This window comes from Tyto alba, unplaced genomic scaffold (genome assembly GCF_018691265.1).
Source record: "Tyto alba isolate M040663 unplaced genomic scaffold, T.alba_DEE_v4.0 Super-Scaffold_14, whole genome shotgun sequence".
Lineage (NCBI taxonomy): Eukaryota > Metazoa > Chordata > Aves > Strigiformes > Tytonidae > Tyto > Tyto alba.
In genome coordinates this window covers 57,932,285-57,945,183 of record NW_024881276.1, presented here as the reverse complement: position 1 = coordinate 57,945,183, position 12,899 = coordinate 57,932,285, and positions in this window count along the sequence as shown.

Genomic DNA, 12,899 nt, shown 5'->3' with positions numbered 1-12,899 from the left:
TGCTCCTGAGAGAGCTTGTTTCTGCTGTCTACATTGCTGTCTTGTGCTAATCACTGAAGACATCATAGTCTGCATGTACAGAGAGAAGCTGTAAAGAATTCAGAGCCGTTTCCTTTTTTATGAAGTGCACAGAAACCAAGGGAAACATATGAAGGGGACATACAAGACTTGGTAAAAGGATTTCCCCCATCTTTTTATGGGATAGAGGATGAGGGCCCACTTTGCACAACCGATTTAGCATAAATGATGAGCCTTATGCCTTCTTTCAGTGTTTCATTGAGACTGGCATCCAAATACACATACATAATACCTTTGTTTTCTTGTGCATTGAGAGGCAGTGAAACAGAGGTCCTGGATTGTAACTGCAGATATTTATATTACCCACTGAACCTTTAAGGAGCTATTATAATGATTTAATCTTATTTTTATTCTTAATAAATCAGGTATTGCACTGTTGGTAAAGATGAGTAGCTGACAGCACTACCTAGTGTTATGCAGTGCCAGTGATAGCTGTACAAATATTGACTGTATATCCAATCATTCTCCAGTCCTCTTCTATATCATTTCTGCTTGTTCTTCTTTGGTTTCTGCATGCCATTTGACAGATGCAGGTCAGGAGAGAGACATAGCCCTTTTCCTAATATAGTTCTTCAACCTTGTATATCTCTGGTGTAATACCTGTTAACAAGAATCTCTGTTACCCAATATCTTGCCCTTTCAGCAGATTTGTCAGTAACTTCAGGCTTGACTTCTCATTTCCTTAAGCACAGTCCACTCCATTAAAAGCAAATGGAGTGGTTTCATCCTCTCCTTATGAAAAACATGATGCTTCATGTTGTTAGCACATTTTCTTAGGGTATCCCCTTATTTTACTGAAGTTAATAAGATGATGAGATGATCAGGCATCAGCTGCTTCTTTTTTTTTTTTTTTTTTCATTTTGTCAGATGAAGCTGGCTGAGTACATGCAGATAGAACCCTTGTGGCTCTCAGCATCAGAGATAATTACAGTGGGCATGCAGCCAACCATTATTTTTCTTAAAAATTATTTATTTCTGTTAACAATGATGTCTTTATTTTCATATTTTCCAGAGTGATCATTATGTATTGTATTCAGCTGAAGCTCCCATGCTAGGATGGAGCAAAATGAAGGGTTTGAATATCTAATTAGGATTCTTTTTGTCTCTGAGTTTCCTGGTTAGAGCAGTGAGATGGGAGTCAGACAGTTTTTTGTTCTGCCAGTGTATTTCCATTGGTCGGAAAGAAAGGATTTGGTTATTGAATTTTGTATGATGACAAGAATCAGTGATCTAGCCTACTTTGAGACTGGCTGATGAAATGAAAACAGAAACCCAGAAATAATGCAGAGAATATGTGCAATTTCTGCATGAATCTCAGATGGTGGCAGCTAGAAAATGCTGAGGCCTGGCAGTGTAAGATGTGAAGGTAATTTGACACATTGTACTACTCTAGTCAAGTACAGTAAATCTGCAACTCACTGTCACTGAAGTAATGACATCTGAGCTGCAAGCAGGTAAAAATGCTGAGCTGAAAGGACAGTGTCAGGACACCCAAATGGTCCAAAATGATCCAATAATGGTCCAGATCCATGTTAGAGATTCACTCAGAATCCCAAACAGACAGTGAAAATGACCTACTCAAGGATGTTCTATTTTATTGTTTTGTGACTCAGTTGCTTGACACCTTTGGATATTAGGCTTTCAATACAAGAAGTAAACTGTGTACCTATGCTGATCTAAAAAACCTATGTACTTAAACTGTTCACATACGCTGACCTAAAAAACCAGAAGTTAATTTTGTCCTTGAAATATATCCCATTCTTAACCCTTTTTTCCCAATTTCGCATTCCCATTTGATTTGTCTGGATTGATAACTGAGCAAGAGCACTTTCTGATAGCTTCCGTAGATATATTTCAGTGATGAAAGAAGCAGTATGGATTCAGAAGATGATGCTTTTCCTATCTGAAGCTCATTCTCACAGATGTTGCTACACCGAGACATGCCAGAAGAAGCAATGTAAGCAGTCCTGGGGAGGAGCCTCCTCTCTGAGAAAACACACTCAATGAGAGGAGAATGCATCTGAAGATCTTGTACATTCATGTAGTCCTCAGGAGCAGCAGTATTTATTCTGTTGTTTTGCCTAAATTTCAGGGGGAACATTTAACTTTGTGAATTTTTCAAGGAGGATGTCACTTTTTCAGAACATTTCCATAGCAATTCTGTGTACTGTGTGAGAATTTCATCCTGCTATTTCAGAAGAAGACTGAAAAAAAGCAGGGAATATAGTGATTTATGTGGGAAACATAGTTATGGATATCAGCCTGTCCCTGAACAAGATTCTTCATTTCTCTGTGCCTCAGTTTCTCCATCTGTAAAATATCATTATTTCAGAGCTGATGTAAAATTTGGTGAAGTAACATTTCCAAGTGCTTGAGATACTCACATAGAAGCTATTACAGAAGCATGTTAGGAGTGACTTTGTAGAAGACATTCTGGATTTTGTCCTGAGAGAAGGACAACAAGATCTTGAAAAAATATCTTACTCCCTGAAAAGTTGCTCTTATTAAGCAAGTATGTGGAGAGACAAGTTCGGAAGCTTTCTGCTGGAAGCTTTCATGCTTTCTCAATCTGAAATTAGATAATGGCCCAGTAGCAGTTTTAAAGAATATTGAAAACCCAATGGGATGGAAAGATCTATGACGTTAGATTCAATAGGAGTAGATTTTAATGTTATCAGGAAAGAAATGAAAGTAGAAGTTTAATATATACATATGTACATGCATATATAAACACAGTGTACATATGTAAACACCACAGGTATTTACATATGTACAGAGACGTCTGACTGAAAAAGAATTGAAGGGTCAGTATAAAAATTAGTAGTAAATTTGTCTTCTAAACTTATTTGTTTACACTCATAGATCATGACATTGACAATTACTAAATACCGTGGCCAGATAGTTGTCTAACACAAATCAATTAATAACATCTATTGCACTATTCCAGTTTTTATCAAATGACAATTCAGCCCAATAGGATTTTAAGGAAAAACCCCAACTTTATAGAGAGAAGAAATATGACAAGTTAGTTATAGAATTTGGACAAATTAAAACAGTTCTGGGTTTGCATTCTTTTCAATCTGTTCTGCAGAGATTTTCTGCTCTTCAGGGGTAATTCAGATTAACAGTACAATAAAAAGATGATTCCCTTCTGCAACAAGGCTTATGCTGATCTCACATCTTCTCTATCAGAAGTGTTTCACCATTTCAGAGTTTTTTCTAATGATAGACAAATGGATGTTTTGTGTCAAGTGAGAGCCTTACTGACTGTTAGCAAACATTTAACTCTTCTTTACTTTTTCTACTCTAAAGTGCCCAGTGCTTAGAAATGTCTGCTAATTGCCTAATACTTTGTATCCCAAGTTCTGTACTATCACAAATATTTCTCGATACTCAGCCTACACTTTTGCTTATCAATTTTCAATCCTTTGTTTTTGTTATCTTTTCAGAGACTTTTTTGAAAAATTGCTCTCTGTGGCTGTTATATGCTTCAAAGATGAGGTGAGGTGAGATGAGATGATGTGATGTGATGTGACATGAGGACTATAGGAGATATTTGGGATATTCTGGCTGTGTTCTAATACTCTACATGATATGCTGCATTTATGGACCTCTGAAACTTCAAGACAACACCAAAACAGATCAAAGAAATAATAATATATATGTGGAGAAAGTTCTGCAGGTATCTGATTCTTCATGTCCCCTTTGTATCCCAAAGCCTACAGAGGGAGTCCTTAGTGGCAGCCACCAGGGTTGGGAATGACTGCCAAAGACTTCCACCCTGCAGACATAATGCAGTGACTCAGGAGCTTCACCCTAGCTTTCCCAGGTCAAAATAACAAGGCAGTATAGGCTTCAGTATGTCCTAGAAGCATATTTGGAGTTCCCAAATAAGATTTTATGGCCTGCACTGAAACTCAGCATGACACTGCAATAGTTTGCCTGTTATTTAGGGAGCAACAGTTATGGGCACACCTGTGCCAATCTATGCAGTATTTGCCATAGTCATAGTCTGTCACTACAAAGGAAGAAGTAGCACTTCCTCCTGAGAAGCCCACTTTAAATCCTACAACACTGTCCAAAACTTTAAGGCGTTCTAAATCTGGCTGCTTCCAGTTTTAGGCTACACGATGTATTCAAGACAGGACAGGTCCCCACTATGTGGACTAGCTAAACAAGTGGCTATTATGTGATTCTGTATTAGTCTGCCTTTTTTATTAAAAACCTCTTCCCTCAGTCTATTCTTGATCTTGTGTGTGAAAGGTATACAGAGGTGTTAATGGACAGCTCTGCTTACCAATACCTCTCAGAAACTGATGATTTATTTCTGTTTTATGGATGAGGAAAGAGAGTCATGGAAGAGAAGAAGCTAGCACTTTTAAAACTGCTTCATATTTTTGGTGACCTAGTTCAATGAACATTATGAAATAACTATGGCCATATTCTGTGGAATAGGTATCTACCATTCCAGGTGAACTCTTTGGCAATTCAAATGACCAGAACCTCTGAAAATTATCTACTCGTCAACAACTGTGAATCTGACCGTGAGATGATTAGGTAGCCATCTTTTGTTAGCAGTTGAGACCTAAATGATTTTTCCTTAGACTAAGTCATGCTCAGTTCTCTAGGCTGAAGAGTTTCATAACACTGAGAATTATGCCAGAAGCTATACCATGAGGAGGATTTGCTTGTGTTGGTCACCACTGGGAAACTGCCCCCAAGTCTAAAGATGCTGAACAGAACTGGCAGCTCTTTAAGGACACTTTTCTTAGAGCTCAAAAGCTCTGGATTCCCATTTGTAAGAAATCAGATAAGGACAGGACACCAGCATGGCTCAGTAAGAACCTCCTGGTCAAACTAAAGTGTAAGAAGGAAATACACAGGCAGTGGAACTGGGAACATATATCCTGGGAAGAATACAGGGATACTACCTAAAATATGTATGGATATGACCAGGAAAGCTAAGGCACAGCTGGAGCTGAATTTGGCAAAGGATGAAAAGAATAATAAGAAGGGCTCCTACAGGTACAGTGGCCCAGAAAAAGAAGATTAAACAAAATGTAACCTTCTGCCCCAATAAATAATACAGGAGAACTGTAAAAACTGACATGGAGAAGGCTGAGGTACTAAACATTTTTTTTTTTTTCCTCAGTTTTCAATGGTAGTCTCTCTTCCCACATCTCTCAAGCCCCTGAACCTCAAGACAGGGATTAGGGGAATGAAGTGCCACCCATTGTGATTGAAGACTGGGGTAACGCCCACCTAAGAAACCTGAACACACATAAGTCCATGGGACTTGATGACATGCATCCCAGGGTCCTGCGAGAATTGGCTGATGTAGTTGCCAAGCCACTTTCCATCATATTTGAAAAGTAATGGCAGTCAGGTGAAGTCCCCAGTGACTGGAAAAATGGAAACATTACTCCCCATTTTAAATAAGGGTAAGAAGGAGGACCCTGACAGGTACTAGCCAGTCAGACTTACCTTTGTACCCAGTAAAATTAAGGAACAGATCTTCCTGGAAGATATGTTGAAACATATGGAAGACAGGGAGGTGATTAGAGACAGCCAACGTAACTTCACCAAGTGCAAGTTTGCCTGACTAATCTAGTGGCTTTCTGCAATAGAGTGAGTGCATCAGTAGACAAGGGAAGAGCTACAGATGTCATCTACCTGGACTTCTGTAAGGCCTTTGATATGGTCCTCCCACAGCATTCTTACTGCTAAATTGGAGATATGTGTTTAATGGATGGACTGTTATATGGAAAAGTTATTGGCTGCATGTCCGCATCTGGAGTTACAGTCAATGGGTCGATGTCCAGGTGGAAAACATTAGTAAGTGGTGTCCTCAAGGGTCTGTACTGGGACTGATACCATTTAATACCGTCATCAGTGTGTCACTGATAGTGGGGCTGAATGCACCATTATTAGGTTTGTGGATGATACCAAGATGAGTGGTACTGTACATATGCTTGAGGGAAGGGATGCCATCCAGAGGGACCCAGAAACGCCTGAGAAATGGGCCCATGTGAACATCATGAAGTTCAACAAGGCCAAGTGCAAAGTCCTTCACCTGGGGGTCCAGGCAATCACCAGGATCGGTACAGACTGGGGGGATGAATGGTTAGAGAGCAGCCCTGTGGAGAAGGTCTTGGGGATGCTGGTGGATGAAAAATTGTATGTCAGTTGGACATGTGCACTTGCAGTCCAGACAGGCAGTTGTGTCCTGGGCTGCATTAAAAGAAGTGTGGCCAGCAGGTTGAGGGAGGTGACTCTGCCCCTCTGCTCTCACGTGACCCCCCCCTGGAGCCCCGCATCCAGTTCTGGGGGCCCCCAGCACAAGGAAGACATGGGCATGTTTGAGCGGGTTCAGAAGAGGGCCACAAAAATGATCAGAGGGCTGGAACATCTCTCCCATGAAGAAAGGCTGAGAGAGTTGGGGTTGTTTAGCTTGGAGAAAAGAAGCCTCTGGGAAAGACTTCTTGTGGCCTTTCAATATACAAGGAAGCTCATAAGAAAGATAGAGACATTTTACCAAGGTCTGCAGTGACAGGACTAGGGGCAATGGTTTAAAATTGATATATAAGGTAGCTTTAGATTAGATATAAAGAAGAAATTTGTTATGATGAGTGCAGTGAGATACTGTAACATGTTGTCAGGAGAAGTTGTGGATGTCCCATCACTGGAAGTATTCAAAGTCAAGTTGGATGGGCTTTTGAACAACCTGATCTAGTGAAAGATGTTCCTACTTATGGCAGGAGGGCTGAAGCAGGTATGAGTCTATAATTCTGATATAGTGCTTGAAATTGAAGGAACAGAGTTAGTTCTTGAACTGGGAACATCAGTGGTAGAATTAGAGAAAGAACATTATCAGTGAGGGAGAAGTAAGGTTCTTCAAATGGCACAAGCTAAAGGCAATGACTTTCAACAGTCAGCATAGCAGAGAGAGTTACTAAGGTAGAATAGAGTATCAGCCTGCCAGATCTGTTTTTCTTGTCTGTATATTGGTGGAATATTTTAGCTTCTTGCCCATAGGTAACACCAAGAGGTGACATTTTTGGAAAAGCATGCCATTTCCCCTTTATTAGGAAAAACACACTAAAAATAGCACTTTAAAAGTTCTGCGTTTGCATAAATAAAAAAGTTGACTGTGATATTGTTATAATACGGCTATTGATGTTTCTGATTTAGGGCATAAATAGAACAACAATTTGATGAAGCAGGAAACAGTATTGTTTTATAGCCTTCTCTTACGGACACTTTAACATGTTGATTTAGAGCATCAAGTCATTCTGCTCTCGGCATAATAGAGTCCTCCCATTGGATCATTTGGATGGTTCTTCTCATCCTCAGGGTGAAAAATATTCAGTAATTTATTCACTGGTACACTACAAACCTAAATAAATTAAATTCATTCTCTGGTTTACATTCAAGGGATTACGGATAAATCTATAATTTGTTTTGCCTGTGCTGCCATCTAGCCAGATGATTAAACAAGACAGAGGAGATCCAAGAATGGACCCTTGATTTGACTTGGTATACCAAAAAATGAAAAAGCAGGGTAGATATTAATTACAAGGATATTAAGGATACCATTAGTTAAGAACTTAAGAGTAGTTCAGTACTGTGGGATCTTGACCATGATGGATCGATTTGAAAAGAGTACTGGAAAAGGTGCAGGTTATTTTTTATTTCTATCATCAGATTAAAAGACTAGATAATTCACATGGTAAATTCCCATGTGAATGGGATCACAGATCCCAAGCAGTGTGTGGACAAAACATTGAGTTGCTATGATGGAAAACGTACACTACAGTCCTGTGCAACCCAAACAGCACAGTATCATTAGAGTGATATAATAAACGACAGGCTAATTTTATAACATGAGCATCCAGATCCACTTAAATACTTTAACACCTAAATGCCCAAGCGTGTGATCCATATTTCCTCCACCTGATATATTTAGATAAGAGAATATAGTTGTTTAAGATTTTGTTGACTGAATTATATTAGATCCTAGCATACTGCTCCTATGCTTACCCATCAGATCGCACATATGTGATTTAAGAGTTTATCTTGTCTAGCTTTGCTGTGACTGATATAGGGAACTAACTGCTCTGCAGTTTCTTTACAATGTTATTTACCTTGAATGTTATTTTGACACCTTGAATGTTCTTTTGAAACTTGTTTATTGGTGCCTAAGCTTATCAGGGACTGGTATTCATCAAGGACTGTGTGTCAGACACAGGGGGATATAACAAGAATAATGGTGTCAGTCTGATCATAAAACTGGTTAAAACCCATTAAGAAGCTGCTGAGATCATCAAGTATGAAGACAGCATGTGGGAATGACTAAAGTTAATCTACAGGACAAAAGAAGAAGAGGAAGATAAGACCACCGAGGAAGTTATCAACCACCAGAGACAGATCTGAGTCTGCGCAAACTAACCCTGCCTTGCTTATGCATATGTATGTTTGTGTTGTGTAATTCTATGAATATGTACACCTGCACTGCATAAATTTTTGGCAAAATATGCTGTTGGTGTGCAAGCTAGGAGGAGCAATTCCCCTTGCACCCAGCGCTGCAATAAACATACCTGCTTTATAACTCTTTGTGAGTTGTAAAGTTTGTTTCCGCACTTCATGACTATACCTTGTAGGGAACCTGATCTGATAGGTACTCTCTGAATATAGCTAACAAACCAAAGAAGGCATGGAAAAAATGGATAGAATACAAAACAGCAGTAAAGAACAAATATTTGGCAGGTGGTAAGGCCTATTTTTGATAAGGTCATCATATTTTTATGTGATGGAGTAAAAAATTCTGGATTTCTTTCCTTGTTTAGACATTTTATGTAAATCCCTAACTGTAATTAAAAAAATGTATTCAGTATGGTCCAGGACTTGGGACTTCTCTGCCCTTGGAATTTCAGAAAATTGAAGGCACCGTTTCAGCTTTCACTGTATTTAAGAAGGGTTTACAATTCAGGAAGAGCTAGATGCCTGATTCTTCTGACAAGGTCCTGAATGAGTATATGAAAACTGTATCTAGGGAAGAAGTGGCAGATATTGATATATTTTCCTTAATTCAGGTGGTTCTTGTGAGTATTTGGTTTGAGATTTGGATAGCAATGCTCTGATAAAATGGACCTTATGTGGTCCAAACCTGACTTATAGACCATTTAATGTTCTATTGTTTTGCAGAATAGATCGATAATACTGATTAAAGATTGCTTAGCATTGTAAAATATCAATATTAGATATTAGATTAGATGCTTTTCTAGCAAAGATTCTTCAGTCAGGTGTAAGTTAAACTCAACGGTGGGTAAAGAGGTGAAATGTAATGTCCTGGACAGTAAAGGAGATCAGACTAGATGATCAATATTCCCTCTTCTGGCTTAACATGCTGCCTTAAGCAGAATGCTCATGGGTATTTGTAAGAAGACTTGGTCTTATTGCTACTACTTTGTCTAACCTGCAGATGATATTTGGAGATCTCATGTGCAGACCTGAGTCCATAAAGGGAGGGCTTATTCAGAGGATCTAAATTCAGGATATGAATTCAGAGGAAGAGAAGAAGACTGCTGGAATTTGATCCAACTTCTGAAAAATTCCAATACTTGTAGTAAGAGAGAATCTACATTCTTCTCATTCTTCTTGAGAAGTTGTATGGATTTACTGCTGTTATTGATATGTTCCCTAAAATTTCCCAAAGTGTATGATTAAATATAGCATAGCCAAGCACTGTGTTTGTCTTGTGATACAATGTCTGTATGATGTATTACACTTCTTCCATTCTGATCTGTGTGGATAACTCAGGAGATGAGGACAGAATATTGGCCCATCAGTACATAATAGGATACTGAACTTGGGAGCCTTGAAGACCATAAGAAGAGTTATCCGAAGCAGTTACAATCAAACAAACTTAGACATAGACATACATAGGAGATATAGCTGTCTTGTCCTAATGTTTGGGCTAAAATCTGATGTTGTTGTTTACAGAGATAATCAGATTATGCTGGCCAAGACCATGATAGCAGTCTTCATTTTTTCTCCTTTTGGTCTTCTTTTTCCTCCTCTCTTTTTTCTTTGGTATTTACATCATTTCCCAGACCCAGGATCCCAAGGAGTTGGGCCACTTCCACAACTAGCCCATGGCACTTTTAGCACCTTTAAGCTCTTCCTCACCATCACTGATGGACTTGCCAACTATGAAGTGGACCTATCCTTCATGTATGGCATCACTTATTCATCCTTTGCTACTGTGGCTACTTATACTCAACTTGTTCATTGCCATGATGGGTGGCATCTGCTGGAGAGTGGCTCATGAGCAGGACGAGCTTTGGAGAGCACAGGTGAGAAAACTGTCCAGTTATGCAACTCCTTGTTGTGAATTATGAAGAGTGTGTTGGAAGGGACAGACTGCTTTCCAGTCCTGGAAGGGGCAGAGTTGGGATCCCATTGACAAGTGAGGCATGTTCAGCTGAGAAGAGTTGTGGATTTTCTTATGGAGGGAAGAACCAAATTCTTATAAGCAAAGGTAGGGCTAGATGAGAAGTACATTTAAATGTTTTGTGAATTCAAAGGTGATCAGAAGTGTGGATTTTATCTTTGCTACATTGGTCTCAAGGCAACTATGGAAATACTGTATTTCCTCTGTTTCTGCATCCCTCAATACCTGCAAATATTTATTTATTTATTTATCTATCTATCTAGTTAGCTAGTTACTGCAGGTTGCTTCTACTACTGCCATGCTGGAGAGGAAGTTTCCATGATGTCTCTGTCCTCTCTCTGGAATCTTTGGCCAGAAGCATGGTCTAGGGGACAGATGGTATCTCAGGTAATGTCTGTTGGAGTAGACAACTAAACACAAATAAATTCACTGGTGTAAACCTATCAGGAAGGACTATTTTGTTCTAAGTCAGATCCAGTGAAACAAACCACACAATGCAGGACGGAATTGCTGGGGTCTGATCTGGAGTTCTGAAATCTGAGGCTGGACAAGAACCAGGAAAAGGACAGAATCAGAGCTTAAAACTTGTTACATTAAATTAGGTCCCACTCCCATATCCCGAGTAGAGAATTTTTATTTACAGTTCATAACAAAATGAGGAACATACTCACATTATGAAGCGAGGAACACAGCTTACAGAGGTCCTAAGTAAATGTCTCAGCATAGTCACAGCCCCATAAACCATCACTGCTAGAAAATGTCTCTTCATACTTAATCTTGAGTATCATCCAGTTCTCTTCCATTCACTCCTATTCCTGAAATGCTCTCCTTTAAACAATTCCTATATCCTACCTCCTAAGTGTCTTGGAAAAATACACAAGTGACAAGGAAATTACCTCACATTGTTTGACTTTGTCAATCAAAGATTAAGGACAGATAGTATTGCTCTCACACAAAAAGCATAGCACATTCCTTTTGGAAGGGAAGGCACCATGTCACATCCATAAGGGACCACACCTAAATCTGTGGTACTGAAAGCTGAACTTACAGTTCAGTGTACCAACTGTGCTGCACTCTGATTGTGGCTGGATAAGAGAAGTCTCAAGAACAGTTCATTGATTTTACGATATATATATTTACGTGAAGGTACTCAACCTAAGATCCTCACTGTTAGCTTAATAACCAGTACTGTTTCCCAGAGAGGTCTAAAAAACCATCCTAAATTTGAATAAAACCAGTCTAGCAGTCCTAAAAATAAATATTACATCCTCACTAAGTTCTATGTGCGTGCAGTTAAACAGCTGTTCACATGATCCTAAGTATGTCCCTAAGATGACATTTAGTTTCCTAATTGGTAGGTTTGATAAGATTGATCTTTCAGTTTACAATAATATGTATTTCGTATGCCACAAGAATACATTGCGTCTCAGTACAAATTGCAGGCAACCTAGCTGTTGGACTTAACTGCTATTTTAACTGTAGTTCTCTTCATTGGGGAAGGATGCATGTGTTTTTCATGATCATTATTATTGTTGTTGCTGGTCTGTTCTTGCGACTCTGCAGAGATGACAGGTTAAAATAGCAAAATTTTTGCAACTTATAGTAGAGACATTAGGGTGCTAATTACTGTCCTTTTTAACAGAACAACACTAATAGATCTATTTTTAAATAGCTTATTTCAGATAGTGACTTTTCATTCATATCTGTCAAACTAACTGACTTCTCTGAATAAACCTGATTTTCTTATTTTTAATCTCCTGTTCATTTGCAGAGTTAATATGGTTCAAAGAGCACTACAGTCTGTTCTCAACAACAGATTTTTTTATAAATCATCAATCAGCTACAGTTGTCCAAATGCATGGACAGTAGTAGGTTTGTATAAAAGTTACCAAAATGCAACAAAAGAGAATTGCACGGATGTAACTAAAATTCTAGTTTTAGCCAGCAGCATATATAATTTCTAGTGCCACTGTAAACTAGAAAAGAATTCAACCTTACTTAGCATGGCCTGAATTGAAGGGATTAGTTTTCAGGAGCAAACAGCATTATCGCTGTTAGTTAAGCACACTTGGTTTCATATAAGAGACATAAATAACAGACCAAACTCTATTAACTAGTTGAGCCACAGTTGTCAAGATGTCAACCTATTGTACTCATGACTTGCTCTTGCAGCAGTTGACTAAAAGACCACATTACTTTGTTAATTCAAGCAACAAAGGTAACGGAAGAAACTAGAAAGAAATCTTGATATGTTTTCATGAATCTGCGTGTTACAACTGAGACTGTTTCAGGAAGAGAGTTTTCTCATCATCTCAGAAAAGGAAGATAAAATATATAAGCTACAAGGCCTTTTCAGGGCAGTTAATCC